General features: G+C 36.3%; 1 protein-coding gene and 1 pseudogene across 3 annotated transcripts in view; both read right to left on the reverse strand.

Moving 5' to 3' along the window:
- Positions 1-22,966, reverse strand: part of FOXP2 (forkhead box P2) — a 709,145-nt gene that overhangs the window by 487,438 nt on the left and 198,741 nt on the right. The window lies entirely within an intron of this gene.
- LOC307108104 (large ribosomal subunit protein eL6-like) lies at positions 4,554-6,697 on the reverse strand (annotated as a pseudogene). Its single transcript has 3 exons — positions 6,686-6,697; positions 5,404-5,699; positions 4,554-5,035 (listed from the first exon to the last, which is right to left on the reverse strand). The product of its transcript is annotated as a large ribosomal subunit protein eL6-like (transcript).

Here is a 22,966-nt window from a genome sequence, read left to right on the forward strand (position 1 = left end):
TTTACTTCTTTGCCCCATTTCTTCCCTATTAATCCTCATATTCCAACATACACACATTTAACTTGTTTCTCTTGTTAAAAACTTGTTTTATGGCTGAGAAACCATATATTACAAAAGTTTTTTTATCATATACTCTCTAAATAAAGCTAAATTAAGAAGTTAGTAGTTACCTATTATACTCAAACATCTTTCTTTGATCACTATTATGTTCTGGCTAAATCTTTCAGTCCTAGTCAAAGAATCACTTTATACGGAAGATAATATTATGAGGATTTTTAAGAGATTTTTCTTTACCTCAGAAATAGAATTTAAAACATTAGTTCAATTAACATAACTGGCCCAAAGCAGAATTTTTTAATAGCATGTTTCAATATAAACAGCTTTAATCTATCTTGAAATAAATATGCGTTTTGCAACACAGTTTGTCTGAAATATTTGCTTCTTAAACATCTTTGTGTTTTGAGTTCTGTTGCTATTCATCAATAAATTCTTAATCTCATCTGTATTCTTCCAATTATTTGACTTCTGTTCATTGGTTAATATTGTCATCAAAATGTAATAAGTTGATTGAAGAACCTCAGATATTACTATAGAATAAGTTTATTCCTTTCATGAAAGATGCACCTGTATTTTACCTTGTAAGATAATAAATTCAGGAAAACTCAGCTGGGACCTTGAACATCTCTTCTACAATATATGAATTTTATATTAAGTAAGACTATAATATTCTCCTCTTCAAGTGGAAGCCACATTCCCACAGGAAATGAGATACTAAACTATTAATAGTTTACCCAGGTTTTCTCTGCCTGGTATGAAACCTCAAACTCCACTACAGTCTAAGCACTGTAAAACATTACAATTTATGTTCATATAAATGAAACTCTCTAGATGTTCTTCAGCTAATCTACTACTCAGTGTTTCTGATGTTTTTAAGACAGAAAACTTCTTCACATTCAACCTGAGAAAAAGACAATGTCAAACAATTGAGAAGTAAAATATATATATATATATATATATATATATATATATATATATATATATTGTAATAAACCCTGATATAAGGTGTTTTTTTAAAAAAAGGTGTTTAAGTTTTAAAATGTTATGGCAGCAAACTGAATAGTTGTGATAAGTAAAATTACTGACAATGGCTTTTTCTTTTTTAATTTTTAGGGTGTGCATATTGTCAACGTCTGTATTGCTTTCTTAAGATCATTTCTTTCATTTTCTCATGCGGTTTTGGTATACTTGGGCCATTCTAGAACCCCATAACAGTCTGTACAACTTCTGTTTACCTATGCTCACCCTCAAAGAGATGGTTCTATAATACTGTTATTCTTTGTCATTAGATAATTGACATAGTTCATCAATCCCTGGCCTTCTGCTCTTGCTTTACATATGGACATAAAATAATCACCATGAAATAATCACCAAATACATTAAATCATACATATTAAAACACATAATTCTGCAGAAAATTCTATTGTTTCTGCCTTGAAATTGTAACTAGAATTCAACCTCTTGAATTATCATCAACCCCTACCTCTACCACTACCATTTAGATCCAAACCACTATCATCTCTAATCTGGATTATTAAAATAGCTTCCTAAATAGTCTTTCTTCTTTTTATCTTGCCCCATTGTCTATTTTCAACAAAGCAGCCAATGTAATGTTAACATAGAAGTGAGATTATGTTTCAAAACCCCTCTTCTTGAATTCTTACCATAGTTTTCATTTTAAGGAGTTAAAAAGCAAAGTGCTTATATTAACTAGAAGTTCTCATAGGGCTTGGCGCTTCTTTTTCTACCACTCTTTTTTTCTCTTACTAACGGGGTTCTTGCCATGCTGTTCTTGTTGTTTCAACATACAACGAATGCTCCTACCTGAAGGAATCTGCACTTGCTATTCCACCTCCTGGGAATACTTTTACCCCAAGGTCACTGTATCTGGTTGGCTCACGTCCCTCATGTCTCTGCTTTTATTAGAAAGACCTTCTTTGGTTACTCTGTCTATAATGGTAAACGCCATTCTTCCCCAATCTAGGCACTCCTTTTTCCCCCTTACCCTCCTTTACTGTGTATCATAGAACATTGCTCTCTAACATTCTGCACATATACAGAGACTTTGTCTTGTATTGTTGTATCCCCAGTACAAAGAAGAGTGTCTGAAACAGGATAAATTCAATAAATATTGTTAATTAAAAATTAGAATTAAGTTTTATTCCATCCTATATATGCTGTTTGACATTGGGGGGGGGGGGAAATTAGCCCTTTTGGGTTCAGTTTGCTCATTATAAATCAGAAATAATGATGAGAAGAAGAAAGAAGAAGAAGAAGAAGAAGAAGAAGAAGAAGAAGAAGAAGAAGAAGAAGAGGAGGAGGAGGAGGAGGAGGAGGAGGAGGAGGAGGAGGAGGAGGAGGAGGAGGAGGAGGAGGAGGAGGAGGAGGAGGAGGAGGAGGAAGAGGAGGAGGAGGAGGAGGAGGAGGAGGAGGAGGAGGAGGAGAAGAAGAAGAAGAAGAAGAAGAAGAAGAAGAAGAAGAAGAAGAAGAAGAAATAAAATGGTATCAGCCGTATTTAGCTGTTGTGAGGCTGTGGAAACAGTTAATGTATATAACATGCTTAGAACAGTGCCTGTCACAAAATAAGTGTTTATAATAATTTTGGCTATTATTAATATTAATAAGCCTATTAAGTCTTTTTTTAATCTTTATTTTTGAGAGTATTATAGATTTCTCCCCCTCCCCCCACTTCTCCTCTCCACCAGTTCCCACACTGCCTTAGGCCTTCACCACCCTACTGTCTGTGTCTACAGGTAAGGCATATAAGATCTTTGTCTAATCTCTTCCCCCTACCCTCTTCCCTCTGAGAATCATCAGTCTGTTCCATGCTTCCATGCCTCTGATTCTATCTTATTCACCAGTTTATTTTGTTTTTTAGATTTACTTGTTTATTTTGATTTTTAGATTCAATTGTTGATAGATATGTATTTATTGCCATTTTATTGTTCATATTTTTTGTTCTTTTTCTTCTTCTTCCTCTTCTTAAAGAATTCCCTTCAACATTTCATGTAATACTGGTTTGGTGGTGATGAACTCCTTTAGCTTGTTCTTGCCTGTGAAGCTCTTAATCTGACATTCAATTCTAAATGATCCTTTGCTGGGTATAGTAATCTTGGTTGTAGGTCCTTGCAGTTCATCACTTTGAATATTTCTTGCTATTCCTTTCTGGCCTGCATAGTCTCTGTTGAGAAATCAGCTGACAGTTATATGGGCACTGGACTTGCTTTAGTGGAGCTATGGTACACACTGAGTCTGTCCCTTGAGTGTGTTGGTTGTGGATGTGTAGAGTTGTAACTTAGAATGGTCTGAAGCTGTCCACCAGGTGCACTGGCTCTTGTGTCTTCAGGGAGGTGCAAAGTCAGCCACTGACTGGGGCCACCTGGCAGGAGCTACAGAGAGATCTGCAGCTTCCTCCTATTTGTATTGGGTTTAGAAATGCCCGGGCGAGGCCCAGCTGTGAAGCAAGGCAGGCTGGTGCTGGTGCAGGGTCTTGGGACTTTTATTGCTGGGTTTGGGGCATGCTGACAGCAGCTTCAGCTTCTTTGAGAGATTTTAGCAAAGTTTGAAGCCTGAGCCTGAACAGGCCATTCACATGGAAAAGCTGCTGCAAACAGCTTGGGTAAGGCTGCAAATTGGATGGGGCAGGGCTTCAAGGAGTTACCAGGGCAGAGCAAACAGTGTGCTTCAGGTTGATGGGGATTCAGATATGGTTGCCAGTCAGCCCTGCCACAGGGGAGGTCTCAGCACAGGAACAATGACCCCTGAGAACACCTCCTTCTGGTAGAATGCCACCTCCAAGTTCCTGCCCTGGTGCCAGATAATTCCGTTCCTCCCTGTATGTATCTGGGTCCCCTACCCGTCCTGGTACTGGAGCTCAGAAGAAGTGAGTCTGAGTAAGTTCATACCTGGCCCTTTAATAGGGACAGCTGGGTCTCCAGCAGCCTCCATGTTCCTCAGCCACAATCACTGCTGGTTTTTACAGCCTGAAATTATGGGGAATTCTCTTCCCAGCTCTGGGACCCTGGGTTGGGGGGTCTGGTGTGGGGCTTTGGACCCCTTGTTCCTTAAGGCGGCCTCCACAGGGACAATCTCTCTCTGGATTAAAAAAAAATGCCCAAGTGGGCTCTGGACCAGCCTATTCTGTGCCTCCACCCTTCCTACCAGTCTCAACGTGCTTTCTTCTTCTCTAGTTGGAGGACTTCCATTCAGCCAGCTTTCAAGTGGTTCTGAATGATGGTTGTTCTGTATTTTAGTTGTAATTTTGATGTGGTTGTGGGAGGCGAGGAGTACCAGCATTTACCTACCTGCCATCTTCCAAAAGCTCGCCTATTAAGTCTTTAAATAACTGTAATCTTCACTGGGGACAAGACTAGAACTGAAAAAGAAGATGACTTAATATTTTCCTTTTTCTTCTCCTCAGCCTTTTATTTTTGTGGATATTTATTTTTTTATTTTTAAATAGATCAGTTATTTAATTAGGTTCTTTGTGAAAAAATTTAGAACACCAGCTTGTGAGGAGAGAGCTCATTTGTGAAAGCAAACAGAGTGGAGATAGCCCTGGAGCTGAGGAATAGCAATGACTTTCGGCAGAATTAGTGAGTTCATGGCTTTCTGATTAACAATGTGTTACTCTGGAATCTTGTACTTCTCTTTCTCTATGGGAAAGAGCTCACCCTCCTGGTGTCTGGGCTCCCATAGCAGCTTCTTGGCGTAAGCATCAGTGAGAAGTTTGGGGATTCTCACACACTAATATAAATTCTGGTGGAGGTGGCAATGATACATTATTGGTGTGTTCCATGTGGAGGAACACAATTAATGGATAGAAGCCTAGTCACAAGTAGCAGGCCACTGCTCAGCTGTTTCAGGAAAACCACCCTCTTGCCATTGTGGCACTCAGTGAGGATAATCAGAATGGTCCTGGGAATGAAGTTTTCTCACATACTGACCAAAGGATATCTTGCCATGGCTCAATAACTTTCTTTCTTTAAAAAAAAAAAAAAAAATATATATATATATATATATATATATATATATATATATATATATATATAATTTCAGAGAGAGACAGACAGAAATATCATTGATAAGAAGCACTGATGGGCTACCTACTGCATGCCCCACAATGGGGATCTACCCCACAACCTGGGCATGTTCCCCAACCTCTTGGTTCATAGGTAGATGTTCAACCACTGAGCCATGCTGGCCGGGGTTAAATAGCCTTTTAATGAAAAACTACCCACCTGGGTTCACTCATCTTCCCACCATTGCATATTGGTTCACTTTTCAAGAATTTTATACCTCAAAGAAAGCATTTCAAACCCAACATTAGTGTATCTCAATAACTTTCAAGGCATATCTTCAGTAAGATAATATCTAGGCATTTTTTGAAATTCGGTACCACCATACTTATCGCCACCTACTGGTTTTGTGACAGTAGCAAGAACTTTCTCCTTTTCTTTTTAAATCCTGGATTTAGATGCTAAATACTTCCTCTTTTACGTGGCCTTGGGGGAATACATAGCCGACCAGGAATGCCTACCAATTCCTTTGACTAAGATAGGGTTTTGGCTGAAGTGGAGTTTCCCCTTCTTAGGTGTCTTGACCCTGAGGTTACCCTTCTTAACCTTGCCACCAGCATCAACCTACTTGGTTTCAGGTTTTTCTCCTTAGTATCCAGCTTCTCAGTCCCCCCACCTCCACCACCCTCCTCTTGCAAGATGGGAAAGAGAAATAAGGTCCTTGTGGATTTTTATTTTAAAAACCCAGTTTTGACCAATACTAAGCAAAAACTCAAGACCGACGCTCTATCCACTGAGCCAAACCGGTCTCGGCAAAACTCAAATGTTTTAAATTAAATGACAATGTTTTCCAGGCACAAAGAAACTACATTGACTTTTTCCCAGTTTTTATTTATTTTTTTATCAAAGAACTTCCAAAAGTTTTAAGAGAGACCCTTAATTCATTCTTTTACCCCTTCTATTCATTATTGTATCTCTTACTTGCTTGTCATTATGCAATGATTACAAAGCCACAATACCCTCCTCTCCTCAAAGAACTTCTAGCATAGGAGTGGACTGTAAACATACAAAACAAGCAAACCATCGATTATGACGGGTATTATGTTAGAATCAGGCTCAGCACACACAAGACCACCATTTGTTCTGGGACGCAGGAAAGGTTCATCAAGCAGGAGGCAGGATAACAGTGAGAAGAGCACTGCTTAAGCAGAAACGGTGATTCACTTAGGCAGTCGCAAAAGCAATAGAGGGCGGAAGGGAGCCACACAAGAAACCTTATGAAAATAGAAAAGAGGCAGCGGAAGATAAGGAGATTGGAGTGAAAAGTAATGGATCCACATACTTTTATCAGGTTGAATTTACAAGTCTGTGAGATAATCAAGGTCTGTGAGACATGCATACAGATAATGACATATTCAGGTGGAGAGCTTTAGAAAAAAATGTTGGGTTGTAAATATATATGCAAGTCTCTGGAATATAATCATAGATAAAATTGGTACACTGAGAACAAAATCATTATATAGTATGGAAGAGAGGGATGAAAACTCTCTCTCCAACCCTTTTGAGCAAAGGTGCAGCTATAGAATTCTGACAATTTATTATGAGATTACTTTACAATCCATGGTGTTGAAGAATGAAAAGCATTTGTCTGTCTCTAAATGACTTATTTTGCTAAGCATAATACTGTCAAGGTCTATCCATGCTGTTGCAAATGGCAAGATTTCACTCTTTCTTATGGATGAGTAATATACCACTGTATATATGTACCACAGTTTTGTTTTGTTTTATCCACTCATCTATAGATGGGCACTTGGGTTGCTTCCATATAGTTTAAGGACTGTTTGAAAGAGGTAAAGGGTTAAGAAGTATAAATTGGTAGTTGCAAAATACTCATGGGAATGTAAAGTGCAGCAGAGGGAATATGTCCAATAATACTGCAATAACTATTTATGGTGCCAGGTGGATAGTGGAAATATTGGGGATGAGAGGTAACACTTTATAAGGTATATGATTGTCTAACTACTATAATACATATTTATTTTAAATATATATTTAATTTATTCAAGAAATATTTATAGAACTCAATAAATATCTCTTAAATAAATTAAATAAATGACTTAAGAGGTCTTTATTTTATTTTTTAATTTTTTTTCTTTATTGATTAAGGTATTACATATGTGTCCTTATTCCCCCATTGCCCCTCCACCCCCCACTCATGCCCTCACACCCCTGTTGTCTGTGTCCATTGGTTAGGCTTATATGCATGCATACAAGTCCTTTGGTTGATCTCTCCCTTTTACCCCACCCTCCCCTACCTTCCCTCTGAGGTTTGACAGTCTGATCAATGCTTCTCTGTCTCTGGATCTGTTTTTGTTCATCAGTTTATGTTGTTCATTATATTCCACAAATGAGTGAGATCATGTGATATTTATCTTTCTCTGACTGGCTTATTTCGAAGAAGTCTTTAAACATTAGTTTCTTTAGACATAAAATGGACCCAATAACCTATAAGCACCTAAATTCTATAAGTTTGTAGAAACTAATATATAACATATATAAAGCCCTGTAAAGTATCTGGCCAATAAAGTAATAAATATTGCTTCTCATACATTATGTTTTCTTGACTTTTCTTAATAGTTCAAAGATTACACCTCAAGAAGAGTCTAAGTATGATTTTTTAAATGGAGAAATACATTATTAAATGGAATAAGCCCAAGATTTCAAGTTTAATAAAGATGAGGCTTTCAATTTCTTCACTATTTATCCCTAACACAAAGGCTTAGTCCTATAAATATTTGTTATATAAGTTGATTAAAATATGCTTTGAAGAAAATTCTCATTTAAAGTGGTAATTTAGCCTGACTGGAAGCAAAAATATTATTTAACTTTAAGGTATATTTTGTTGTGTCTTCAATTAGTTTATTTATGATCTTCATACTTAATATATTCTGTATCATTTTATATGAATAAAAGAGACTTTGGCTTCTAATACCTACTATTTCAGATCTACAATGTTATTGTACCTGTGTAGATATGTTCAATAAATCTTTAGACCATCTTTATACCTTCTTTTAATACCAGAGGGAAATCACACTTATATTATCTGGCAATAGCTCATATTTGTGTTATTGACTCATTCTTACAATTTCTTTAACAATACCCTTTAGCACAGTTTTGTTTCAATGTATTTCAAAAAATGAAATACTTTGACAGGGAAAAATATAAACTTTAAGACATTAGACTTTTTCCCTATGTCCTTTTTAATAGAATGAATCTCATACACTTATAAAAGTTATAAGTGTATAAATATTATGAACTTATGTGTAATATGTAAGTCTTCTTATAAAGATGAAAACAAAAAATGATTCAGTTACTAAACTCATGTGGCATCTTCTGTTATAAATGGTATGCATTTTTATTTGTGAAATGCATTATTTTGAAAAAACAGTAAGAAAACTAAAATGCCAAGTAAGTGAACCACAGACAATAGTCCTATTTTTAAGTGTCAAAAAAAAATCTATGATTAAACATTACTACCCCTGCATTTCTTTCATATAATGCTGCCTATTGGAAATGTTTGGTTGGTTATATAGATATCAACAGCTTCTTAAACTGTAAAAGTAACTCATGTTATTATATGGAAGTATGTGAGGATTCAGATAATTTAAAGAAAATATCCACATATTTTATATATGCTGAATCAGCTGGCTCCTCCATAGAAAATTGGCTGTGTATTTTCTTAATTCACTTTCTATTTTTCTCATTCTTATTTATAGGTATACACACACACACACACACACACACACACACACACACACTAGTAGCCTATCGCGCGACATCGCATGCAATAGGCCACTCACTGCTTCCGTGGGAGCCAGAAGGTACCCACACCGATTCCGCAGGAGGGAGCTGCGCTGCTTCCGTGGGAGGCGAGCCCACCGTCTCCTCTCCCGGTCTGCGCTTGGCTACGGAGTCTGTGGGCTGGCCCCCAGGCTGGGCGTCACTGTGGCGATGAAGCAAGTGTCCCACCCTGGCCACTCTGCACCTGCTGCCCAGAGGCCCTCCATCGCCATGGCAATGAAGCAAGCATTCTGCCAGGCTGCTCACGTTGCCCGCTCTCAGCAGCAGCCCCCAAAAGACTGGGGGATTCCGGTGAGGCTGAGGGGACTGGGCACCGCCATCTTGTGGCTATGGGTGCCACCATCTTTTGCGACGGAGTAACGGTTAATTCGCATATTACCCTTTTATTAGATAAGATATATATATATATATATATATATATATATATATATATATATATATATTCATTTAATCACTTTCCAAATATTTGAGCATCAACTATGTTCAAGGCACAGTGGAATTTTGAAGAGTAAAGGGAAAGCAGGGATGGCAATATCAATGTCCGATAGAGTAGATAAAAAAGCAAGAAAAGTTAAACTGGACCAAGAGGGTAGAAAAAACATACATTCTATAACAAAAAAATAATGATCATGAAACTTTACAAAATGAATAAAATGTATGTATAAAGAAAACGGTATTAGAAATGCAAGGTAAAACTGACAGAAACACAAGTGTTTGTGAATATTTCAATATGGCATTAAGTATCAGCACTTATATATCAAATGTATAAGAATGAACAAAATAAGCCAGTCAGAGAAAGACAAATACCATATGATCTCACTTATATGTGGAATCTAATGGACAAAATAAGCTGATGAATGAAATAGAAAAGGAGGCATGGATATATTGAACAGAATGACAGCTGTTGGTCATATATGTGTATATGTGTGGTGATAGTGAGAGGGAAAGTAGGGTGTGGAGTAAGTGGAGGTGGACAAAGGGAGGGAAGAATGGGGATGGAAAAAAACTTTGCTTGGGGTGATGGACTCACAATGCAGTGAGCAGACGTTTTATTGATTTGTGCACTTGAAACCTGTATGGTTTTGTGAACCAATGTTACCTCAATAAATTCAATTTAAAAAAATAAACAAAAATATTTGATAAATAAAAACATGATTAAAATTTATACATATATAAAATCTGTATCAAAAGTCCTATATTTTACAAAATGTACCCATTGACTAGCATTCATTATTCTTTTGCAATATTGAGTATGTCATAGGACACTAAAATTTTTTCAAAAATTTTCAAAAACCCAATAAATTAATATATATTACTTTTCTTACATTCATAGACCAAATATGTATATACCATAAGAAGAATAAAAATGAAGAATGCTCTACTCTGTTAAAAGTTATAGATATTTTCTTAAATAAGTTTGGGAGTAAACAGGGAATATAGTTAATATAACATTGTGATAGCTATGTATGATGTCAGATGAGTACTAGACTTACTGGTGATCACTTCGTAAGTTATAAATGTTTAATCACTATGTTGAAGACTTGAAGCTAATATAATATTGCATGTTAAGTGTAATTTAAAAATTAGAAAACAAGTAAATAAAAAAGAAAAAGGAAATCAGAACTGTCCAGCAAAGAGCAACCTAGGGAGACATGACAACTACATTTGATGTTGCTTGGATGTGGCTTCCAAAAAAGGGACATCAGGCAAACACTAAAATAATCAGTCAATAAAAGTAGATCAATATTAGTTCATTAATTGTGACAAATGTACTATAGTTATGGCATACATTAATAATAGGAAAACCTGAGTCAAGTTTTCTTCAAACTTAAAACAAAAAGTTAAATTTTTAAAAAATCAGGTGAATTAGAACATAATGGAAACAAAAATATGGTGTATCAAACTTTCTAGAAAGAGAAAACACCATTGCTGTGTATAGAAAATGTTCTAGAGACAAAGGAAGGCTAGCACGTGACCACATTCAGTATATATAACCTAGATACTGAATCTGCCAATTATTCTACTCTCACCACCTCTTATAAAACAAACATACACACAACATGCTCTTTAAACCCTGACCTAGGTCACCCTGCATCTGGCTCATTGACTCTGTTTGGATCACAAAACAGTTACCTTGGTCTTCTTATAGCTGTCCAAACATCAAAAGAGCTCAATTTTTCCTCAGAAATTCTGTCACACACACAGATAAAAATTTCCAAGAAAAGAAGAAATGAATAATGGAGCAGAACATTATTTTTTTTGTAAGTCCTTAGCAACACAACCTGAAAAGGGAATTGAAATATTATTACTATTTCTGTGCAGTATAATTTTATGCTTATAAATCTTAAGATAATACACTAACAAAAATTTAGCAAAAAAAATAGTAAGTAGTAAGATAAACATATAAAGTCCTATAGCTTTCCTGAGAACCAAGAATAATTAGTTCAAAAGTGGAATGCAAAAACTCCTGTTCGCTATAAAGAATCTCCTCCCTCCATTAAAAAAAAAAAATCACTCCCACTCCATGCACTAGCTAGCCAAAGCATAAAAGCAAACTATAGGCATACAAAGATTTTATGTAGATGCTAGATAGTCCTATCTAGAAATCCTACCTGAACCTCAAATTTGACAAGTCCAAGGTCAATTACATTAGGCAACAAATTTCTACTTGTAAGTAACAGAAACCAGCCTGAGCTAGCTTAAGTACAAAGAAGGAGTTAATTATAGAAATTCTGAAAAAGGAATGTAGTCACATCTCCAGAGTGAGAGAGGAGAGTATGTTTCATCTCTTGGAGTCTGTTTGTATTTGTATATCTTTTTCATTCTTCTTTCTAGAGAGTAACTCTCTAGCAACATCATTAGTCTACAAAGTAAGTAGATAAAAAGAGCTCTCAAATTCACATTTTAAGTGTCCCAGTCACAAAGACATTCACACTCTTGGTCGCAATCTTAAATTATGGAGGCTGACCTCTAGTCAAATAAAAAATGGCTAAGTGGTTAGAATCAGAAATCAAGCTGACTCAAGGTTCCATCTCTGTAAACATTCGTGGTGGGGGTATGGGAGTGACAGGGACAAATTATGGAAGAGATTGTGGACTGAGCAGACATGGCAATTGGTATATGTTATATAATCCCAAACTAAATGTTTGCATCCCAAATGAAACTACCCATCCCAAACTAAATGTTTGCACTCTGTGCCCTAATTTTAATAATGAAACTTTTTTTTCCTGGTAATCTAAGTTTAAACGTCTTTCATATCATAAAAATCACCTTTCAAATGTTTTTCACCTATATATAGACCGTATTATTCAAGTTACCCCCTTTCACACCATTCTACTACCATGATTCCACTTGATCTCCACTGTGTCTTCATCTAAATTACTCCAGTAGTCTTAAAACAGGTCCTCCTGCCTCCAAACTTTTTCTACTCTGTGGCTGGAGCTTAATGGGTCAGGGAGAGGCTAAAAGATAATTCTGGAGAGGCAGACAAGAGTCAAATTATCTAGGGCAGTGGTTCTCAACCTTCCTAATGCCCCGACCCTTTAATACAGTTCCTCATGTTGTGGTGACCCCCAACCATAAAACTATTTTTGTTGCTACTTCATAACTTTAATTTTGCTACTGTTATGAATTGTAATGTAAATATCTATAATGTTATTTTTCGATGGTCTTAGGCGACCCTTGACAGCGGTTCTCAACCTGTGGGTCGTGACCCCTTTCACATAGACCAAATATGTATATACCATAAGAAGAATAAAAACGAAGAATGCTCTACTCTGTTAAAAGTTGCACTCTGTGCCCTAATTTTAATAATGAAACTTTTTTTTACAGGGGTCGTCTAAGACCATCAGAAAACACAGATATTTACATAACAATTCATAACAGTAGCAAAATTACAGTTATGAAGTACCAACAAAAATAGTTTTATGGTTGGGAGTCACCACAACATGAGGAACTGTATTAAAGGGTTGCGGCATTAGGAAGGTTTGAGAACCACTGATCTAGGGCTCTGTCAATTGAAATAAAGAAGTTGTGCATTATACTAAACACAATGGGAGACTTCAGAATATTTCAGGCTTGGGAGTGATTTTAGTTGGGAGGAAACAGAATTAGGGAGAGCAGTAATGAGAATAATAGTGGTGGCTTGGATAGGGCTGATAGTAATGGAGATCATCTGATTATGCCATTTCCTACTGTAAGTCTTTTAATGGTTACCCATTGTCTACAGAATAAAATAAAAATTTTAACATGGCTTCAAATCTCCTTTTACAGTTTTATTTCCCATTATCTCACTAGGTACCCATTATTTTAATCACACCAGATTTCTCATATCCTTGAGCTCACCACATATTTTCACAAATTTTTAGATGTGCACTCACAATGTTAACATTGCCTCAAATGCCTTTATCAACACTCTATGCTAGCAAAAATCATCCTCATATCAAGGCCGATCACCTACAACATGCCATCTGTGGAGCTTTCCATTATTCTGTCAAACAGAATTAATTATTTAGCCCTCTGTAATCCCATAGCATTGTGCACATCTTAAGTTCAATAGTTTTAACGTAGTAATTATTAGCATGGTTAATATTTTACCTGTATTGATTTGGCTCCTTGAGGAGAAAAATTAGTAGTATTTGTCATTTAAAGACTCACTTCTGCCTGGTATTCTTATAGTAGCTATTCAAAAATTTTTTAACTGAATTATATACAAAACAAAAAGATGGAATTATAAACACCCTTTTTTCCTACACTAGAATGAAAGCTCTTAGAAGGCAGAGGATGCCATTATCTTTGGATTTAAATCAGTGAAAATGGACACAAGAAATGCTTGCTTGTTGTAATGGAATCTAAAAACTGAATTTGTTATTAACTCTATTCTACAATAAGAACATCATTTATGTCATTAAAATATCAGAAAAACATTAAAACCAAGGAGAATTAAATAGTCCAGATTCATGGGTCTCATTTTATCTAATTTCTATTACTCATTAACAAAATCACAAAATCCTATGGAGTAAATTATAAATATCCAATCTAAAAATACCTGAAATCTTTATATGATTAATAAAAAAGCATATGAATATTACCAATAACTTTCAGGAGAATAATAACCAATAAGCATCTTAAATATTAAATTTAAAACAGACAAATTTAACAATAAAAATAAATAAATACTGGAGTGATATTAACAGTAATATAAATATCCATGTAACATATCCAGCTAGAAAGTCCTGACCATCAGATATCCAAACAAAAATTTTTTTTTAAATCAACTTTGAAGAAAGTGGAAATGAATAAGGTTGAAGTAGAAAAGTCATTATTGCCTGAAAAGAGCTGTTTAAACTTAGAAAAACTATTTTTAAAGAAATATTTCTAGTAATATTTATAGCAAAACTATGTATAGATCTTAGAGCTCTTCTGTAAGCAATTTTCTTTTTAAATTTAACTATAATAATGATTAAAACAATTCCCACAGCAACCTCTCATATCATGGTGCAAACAACACTCAGGAAATAAAGATATGTTTTAAAGAAACAAACAAAAATGTATAATAAAAATGCATTGATTTTATATTTTGAAGGACATAAACTCTTAAAAACAAGACATTTCATAGTTTATATCCACATTTTATGAATTTATTATTCTTTGATCAAAGTCTGCACATACAAAATGCAAATGTTTCAGGGTATTATAAGATACAAATATTAAGTAAAAACAATAAAATACAGGGTGTCCCTGAAAAAAAAATGTATACATACTTTGGTTATAAAGTCAGTGTTTACTAACATATAGTTCATTTTCAAAATTTAAAAGACCATACAGAAATGAATATTTTTTTGGTCAATGCCTGTTTTAAAACTGATGACCTTTCTGATCGAGGAACTGATACCACAAAAGAGTGAAATCACAAACATCAGGAATCATTTTGTTCAGTATTTGTGCACCCTCAATTTGTCAACTGTTGCTGGTTTGGTACTGTAAACTTTCTCTTTTATGTATCCTCATTGAAAAAAAAAGACTAGTGGCATTTTAGGATAAATTTTCTTTGTTCAAAGCTTAATCTGGTTTCCTCCATTATTTCAAATCAGTTAAATATGGAAAGGAGTGAAAATTAAGTGAGTTATCAAGCCATTAAAGTGTGTATACATTTTTTTTGGAAATAGTATAGAATATAGCTGAATACTTTAGAAATTGAAGGAAGTTATTTGTAACAATCAGAGGATAAATATAAATGAAGTAGAGATTTTCTTACTCCCTGCCCCAAAAAGTAAAACAAAATTACTTTAAATACTATTATTTCCTTTTTTTTGCATCTACAGAAGCAAGGAAGACAATACATCTTTTGGAGTTTATTAAGATAATAAATAGCACAATTCCAACCTTGATCATATGAATATTTCATGAACGAGGTTTGAATATGGGGAAAGATTAAATGCTGCATTTATCTTCATACTAGATCTTGCTTTGAAGGTGAACAGTTGCTTTAAACTCTTGTCTATATTTGGCAAAACACACATAAAGTATATTTTGTTCTCCAAATCAGACATGCCACATATAGACTAAAAAGTTCCACATTAACATCACAGAATATGTGTTTTAAATAAAATTTTAAATTAGTTCAGACTTTACAATTCTATACAGAAGAGTTGTTCCTCATAGAACATTCGTGTAGAGATAATTTTTCCTTTTATTTTTAGGTTAATCCTCACCTGAGGATTTTTATTTTTTTCCCCCCATTTATCTTAGGCAGAGTAGAAGGGAGGGGAGGGGATGGGAGGAAAGGATAGAGAGAGAGAAAAACATTGACTCATGGATCACACAAGCCCTTAACCAGGCGGGAAACTTGCAACTCAAGTACCTGTCCTTGTCTGGAAATCGAGCCCTCCACCCTTTGGTGTGTGGGCTGATGTTCTAACCACTGAGCAAGGCTGGCCAGGATTTTTTTTTTCCTTTTTCTTTTCTTTAACTTCTGAAATGAAAATGCTCATGTAACTATGGTAACATATCTTTTAACTATTTTGCTTATGCTTTTCTTGGCTGAGTAAGCAATCCCCATGTTCCTGAAATTCTGTCCAGCATTTTCCATTCACTGAAGTGGCAATGACGGGTGAAGACAGAGTCTAAAAGCAGCTATCTTTCACACACATTTTTACCAAACCAAATACCCAGTTTCTTTTGTACATGCTTTTCCATAAAACAGTATGCTTCAGAACCAACAGCCACCACATCTAATTCATAAATATTTCCTACCAAAACAAATGAAAATACCTACATATGTATAAAACATATAAAAAGGGAAGAGAAGTTCACCAAAATTATTTTTTAAATATATTTTATTGGTTTTTTTACAGAGAGGAAGGGAGAGGAATAGAAAGCTAGAAACATCGATGAGAGAGAAACATTGACCAGCTGCCTCCTGCACACCCTCTACCGGGGATGTGCCCGCAACCAAGGTACATGCCCTTGACCGGAATCGAACCTGGGACCTTTCAGTCCGCAGGCCGACGCTCTCTCCACTGAGCCAAACCGGTTTTGGCTCACCAAAATTTTTGACATGAGACAAAACAATAATCATTTGCAGGGATTTTTACAAAGTACTAACTAGCAATAAAAGATGGTACTACTTGAAACTCATGACATCTGTCCTTATAAGAAAAGTCTCAATCAAGTTACTCATTTTAATACTAAGTATTTTGTTAACCCAAAGACATATCTGGCAGATTAGTAACAATACAACATGGTGACTTATGTACTAGATATTAACACTTTTGAATGACAAAAAAAAGTAAAATAGAAAAAAAGTCAAACATATAGGACACGATTCTCCATCACTTTTGAAAATTAAACAACAAAGGAGCAGCTATAATAGTTTGTCTCACTTGTGATAGTAGACTAGTCAGTCAATCCACCTAACCATTAAGAAATAGTCATTAAATATTAACTTTTTGTCCAGCACTTTTTACAGAAGGTGGACGTTTGAAAAACTGCATTTTGGACCATAAATACTAAGTTTCTAAAAGATGCTATTTTGGGATAGACTATTTCTTAAAGTAGTGTTCGCTTCACAGCAAAATTGAGAGGGAAGTACAGATGCTCCAGGACTTACAATGGGGTTATTTCCTGATAAACCCGTTGTAACTTCAAAATATTCCAAGTAAAAAACGCATTTAACACACCAAACATCATAGCTTAGCCTAGCCTACTTCAACTGTGCTCAGAACACAACAACAACTCAAAAACGCTGGCAACATAGTTCCCTGTAGTGGGTAGGTTGTTTTTCTCTCATGATCACCTACCTGCCTGCCTGGGAACTGCAGATTGACCCACTGCCACTACCCAGCATCATGAGAGACAGTGGTACAGCATACCACAAACCTGGGAGAAAGATCAGTGCAAATAGTTTTCCCATCATGATATATTTGAAAAATTGTAAATTGAACCCTCGTAAGTGGGGGACCGCCTGTACAGAGGTTTCCCATCCGTTCCCTATCCCGCACATGAATAACCTCAACCATTTTCAACATCCCCCACCAGAGCAGCATTTTTGTTATAAATGATGAACCTACACTGACATATCATGACCACGGAGAGTGCCAAGTTTACCTAGAGTGTGTTATGGTGTTGTGCATTCTATGGGTTTGAAGAAATTTACAATGACATGTGTCCATCGTTATAGTATACAGGGTAGTTACACTGCTCTGTAAGTCCTCTGTGTTCTGCTTATTCATCCTTTCGCCTATACCTTGGCAATCACTGATTTTTTTTTACTGTCTTTATAGTTTTGCTTTTCCAAAATGTCATATAGTTGGAATCGTGCAGCATGCAGACTTTTCAAAATGATTTCTTTCACTCAGCAATATGTACTTATGTTTCCTCCATGTCTACTGAGGGTTTTTAACTCATTTTTTAAAAACACTAAACAGTATTCCATTTATTCAATATACCACAATTTATTTATTCATTCATTCATCCACTGAAATATTTGGTTGCTTCCAAGTTTTGGCAATTATAAATACAGCTTCAATAAACATCTGTGTGCAGTTTTTATGTGGACATAAGTTTTCAATTCCTTTGAGTAAATACCAAGGAAAGTGCTGGGTCAAATGGTAAGAGTTATAAGAAACCACCAACTTTTCTTTCCAAGTGGCCGTACCATTTTATATTCCCAATAGCAATGAATGAGAGTCCCCCTTGCTCGACATTACTCATCAGCATTTAGTGTTGTCAGTTTTCTGAATTTTGGCTGTTCTAATAAGCATGTAGTGATATCTCATTGTTTTAATTTTCATTTCCCTGATGACATATGATGTGGAACATATTTTCATATGTTTATTTGCTATCTGTATATCTTCATTGGTGAAATGTCTTTTAAAGTCTTTGGTCCATTTTTTAATTGGGCTGTTCATTTACTTACTGTTGAGTTTTAAGGGTTCTTTGTACATTTTTATAAGTCCTTTATCAGATATGTCTTTTGCAAGTCTGTGGGGGTTTCTTTTAATTCTCTTGACTGTGTTGTTTACAGAGTAAAAATATTTCATTTACATTAATTTTAGCTTATCAATTCTTTCTTTTACATATAACACCTTTTATACTGCAGCTAAAAAAGTCATTGTCAGGCCTGGCTGGGTAGCTTAGTCAGTTAGCGTGTAGTCCCAATGCGCCAACATTGCGGATTCAATCCCCATCCAGGGCACATACAGGAATGCATAAATAAATGTATAATATGTGGGACAACAAATTGATATCCCCACCCCCCCTCTCTCTCATTCAACTTCTCTGAAACCAATCAATTAATCAATCAAAGTCATTGTCAAGTATATCGTCATCTAGATTTTCTCCTATTCTATTTTCTGGTTTTGCATTTTACACTTATACCTGTAATCAATTTTGACTTTATTTTTATAAAGAGTGTAAGAACTGTGTCTAGATTCACATTTTGTATTTACTGGATGTCCAGTTGTTACACCAGTCATTGAAAAGACTCTCTAGTCTCCACTGAATTACCTTTGCTTCTTTGTCAAATATCAGTTGACTGGATTTTTGTAAGTCAATTTCTGAGCTTTGTTTTCCATACTATTGATTTATCTGCCTTTTTTTTTTCTAGTACCATACTGTCTTACTTACTGTAGCTCTATACTAGTAAATCTTGAAGTCAGGTAGTGTTAGTCCTCTGACTTTGTTTTTTTTTTTTTTTTTTTTCAATATTGTGTTAGCTGTTCTGGGTCTTTTTCTTCATACCAGTGCCACAGTTGTGCAGAGCCTTCATGTCACATGGACAGACCCTGGTCTATGTGGTCTGATGAATAACGCTGGCCTCCCTCTGATGAATCGCTGAGACCCGCCCCATCACCAAGGTCCACAGGCACACAGAAGTGGTAGCTGATTTTCATGTACCCTGACACTGTTGCTAAGTGACCTCAAACACAGCACTGGCACCAAGTCTGACTCTGTCAATCTGGTGAGCATCATTCTCCCCTACCTGGTGAATCACTGAGAGCCTACCTCAAACAACTCACAGAGGCTCTTTCAGTAAATTAGCCTATCACACAGCTAAACCGTGAATGCAGTTCTCAAGGAAATTTGGACCTTTTGCTGACCTGCCCCCAGGATCAGTACTGGTAGAAAATAGCCTTGGTGTGCAGCTGGGCCCCTCCCATGAACACCCAGTTCTAGCAGAGACAGAAACAGACTGCAGATCACTTTGTAGTTCCAAATAGGTAGCCCAGGGCCTGTCACTGGTAACACCTGACAGCAACCAGCACTGGATACTCTCCCAATGTGTCCCAGAACCAACATAACCAGTGATACACACTACATTAGAGCATAATCAATTAGCTCAATAAGCAGCACACACATTAATTAGGGGGTCTCAATAGACACCATTGAGACTATTAGGGCTTTGCAGAGTCAGCTCCAGCACAGCAACTCATACATTGGGTTTGGGGTCAATCCTCATAGCCAGCATAGGAGAAATCCCCACCCATGGATAAGCCAACAGCAATCAAGACTAAACTATAACAGGAGGGTTCACATAACCCACACAGGAAACATTTCTGGAGCACCTAGCTCCAAAGATTATGGAGGCTGAGCCTCTGTGCCACACAAAACACTTGCTACATAAGGCCACCATACCAAGGCATAGCAGAGCCATCTAGTACACAGAAAAAAATACTGAGACATTCAAAGTGGGAATACAGAGAAACATGCCCAAAATAAAAGAAGAAAATCCCAGAAAAAGAACTAAATGAAATGGAAGCAAACAAGATACAGAGTTCAAGACAGTAATTATAAGGTTGCTCAAGGAACTTATCAAGAACATCAAAGGCATGAAAAAAGTATAGAAACTATAAAAAAGAATCAATCATAAATGAAGACTACAGTATCAGAAATGAAGAATGCACTGGAAGGAATCAACAGCAGGCTAAATGAAGCAGAGGACTGAATCAGTGATTTGAAAGACAAGGTAGCAGAAAACACCCAATCAGAGCAGCATGAAAAAAAAAAGAATTTAAAAAATAAGAATAGTGTAAAGAAATTCAGTGAAAATATGAAGCATAACAATATCCATATCATAAGAACCAGATATAAAAGAAATATACCAGGACTTTGAAGAAATAATGGTTAAAAATGTCCTTAATCTGGTGGAGGAAACAGGCACACAGGTCCAGGAAGCATAGAGAATCTCAAATAAGATGAACTCAAAGAGGCCCATACCAAGGCATATCATAATTAAAATGGCAAAGGTTAAAAACAAAGAGAGAATCTTAGGAGCTGCAAAAGAAAGACATCTTAGTCCAGACCAAATTCAAAAATTGAAATCAACCATATTCTCCAACCACAACAGTATTAAAGTAGAAATCAATTATAAGAAAAAAGCTGAAAAACATACAAAAACATGGAAGCTAAATAACATGTTACTAAACAATGAATGGGACAAAAATGAGATCAAGAAAGATATTGAAAGATATCTTGAGAGAAATAAAAATGAACACACAACAACCCAAAACCTATTGGACACAGTGAAAGAAGTTCTAAGAGGAAAATTCATAGCAACACAGCCTACCTCAAGAATAAGAAAAATCCTAAATAATCAATTTAACCTTATACTTAAAGGAACTAGAAAAACAGCAATAAACAAATCCCAAAGTGAGTAGAAGGAAGGAAATAGATAAGCATTAGAGTGGAAATAAATGACAGAAAATAAAAATACAATTCAAAAGATCAATGAAACCAAGAACTGGTTCTTTGAAAAGATAAACAAGATCAACAAACCTCTAAACAGACTCATAAAAAAACAACAAAGAGAACATAAATAAATAAAATAAGAAATAAAATAAGAAAAGTAAAACTGACACCACAGAAATACAAAGGATTATAAAAAAACTAGAGACCTGATACACAAAATTCATGCAAGAGTAGCCTTCCTTCACCCGGCTGCTGGCACCGGCTTCCCTCTGGCACCCGGGACCCAGGCTTCCCTCCAGCCGCCAGCAGGCACCCAAAACTCAGGCTTCCCTCCAGCTGCTGCCAGGCACCTGGGACCCGGGCTTCCCTCACAGCCCCAGCTTCGTCCAGAAGGCCGTCCATAAGTACATCTGGTTAATTAGCATATTATACTTTTCTTATTATAGATATAACAAACAACTATATGCCAACAAATTGGAAATCCCTGAACAAAATGGACAAATTCCTACAACATACATTCTTCCAGAAGTGAATGAGACAGACTGAGAAATGCTGAGCATGCCAATTAAACTAATGAAATTGAAGTGGCAATAAAAAAAAAACAAAAAAAAAAACCTGCCATAAAATAGAAATCCTGGACAATATGGCTTCACAGGTGAATTTTACCAAACATTTAAAGAAGAGCTAACACCTTTCCTTCTCAAAATATTCCAAAAACTTCAGGAAGAGTGAGGATTTCCAAGCTTATTTTACAAGACCAGCATTACTCTAATTTTAAAATTAGATAAAGATACTACAAAGAAAAAAAAATTATAGACCAATATTCCTGATGAATTCTCAACAAAATATTAGCAAAACTTCCTCCAGCAATACATTGGGACTATCATACACCAAGATCAAGTCAGATTTATTCTTGGGATGAAAGATTGGTACAAAATCTGCAAATCAATTAAAATGATACACCACATAAACAAAATGAAGAATAAAAACCACATGATCATATCAGTAGATGCAGAAAAAGGATGTGATGGAATACAGCAACCATTCTATCTAATAAAGAGGGACTATGCTAATTGACCCTCATGCTGTCGCAAAGATGGCGGCGCCCACAGCCAATAAGGAAGGAGTATGCTAATTGACTGCCCTGCCCTCAACGATGGTGGCACCCACAGCCAATAAGGAGGGAATATGCTAATTGACTGTCATGCCCTCAAAGATGGCGGCACCCACAGCCACAAGATGGCAGTGCCCAGTCCCCTCAGCCCTGCTGGGACCTTGCCGCACCTGCCTCTGGAGTCCCCAAGTCTCCTCAACCCCTCAGCCACCCAGGGCTGGCCCGAGGCACAGGCACGCCTCGGATGGCGGCTGCAGAGCCACCCAGGGCAGCCCGAGGCTCAGGTAACCAAGGTTGGCCAAGGCTTGCGCTGCTAGCAATGGCAGCACCTGAGGTGTGATGGGGCATCGCCTTCCCCTGATGGCCAGGTTGCCTCCCACCCCTGAGAGCTCCTGGGCTGTGAGAGGGGGCAGGCCAGGCTGAGGGACCCCCCCACTCCAATGCATGAATTTTCATGCACCGGGCCTCTAGTTTATAATAAAAACTCTAAGTAAAGTGGGAATAAGGGGAACATACTTCAACATAATATGACAAACACACAGTCAATATCATACTCAATAAGGAAAAACTAAAAGTGTTTTTCTTAAGATCAGGAATAAGACAGGGATCTCCATTTTCACCACTATAATTCAACATAGACCTGGAAGTCCTAACCACAATCAGACAAGAGGAAGAAATAAAAGGCATCCAAATGTGAAAGAAAGAAGTAAAGCTTTCATATGTGTGT

This window comes from Cnephaeus nilssonii (genome assembly GCF_951640355.1).
Source record: "Cnephaeus nilssonii genome assembly, chromosome: 12".
Lineage (NCBI taxonomy): Eukaryota > Metazoa > Chordata > Mammalia > Chiroptera > Vespertilionidae > Cnephaeus > Cnephaeus nilssonii.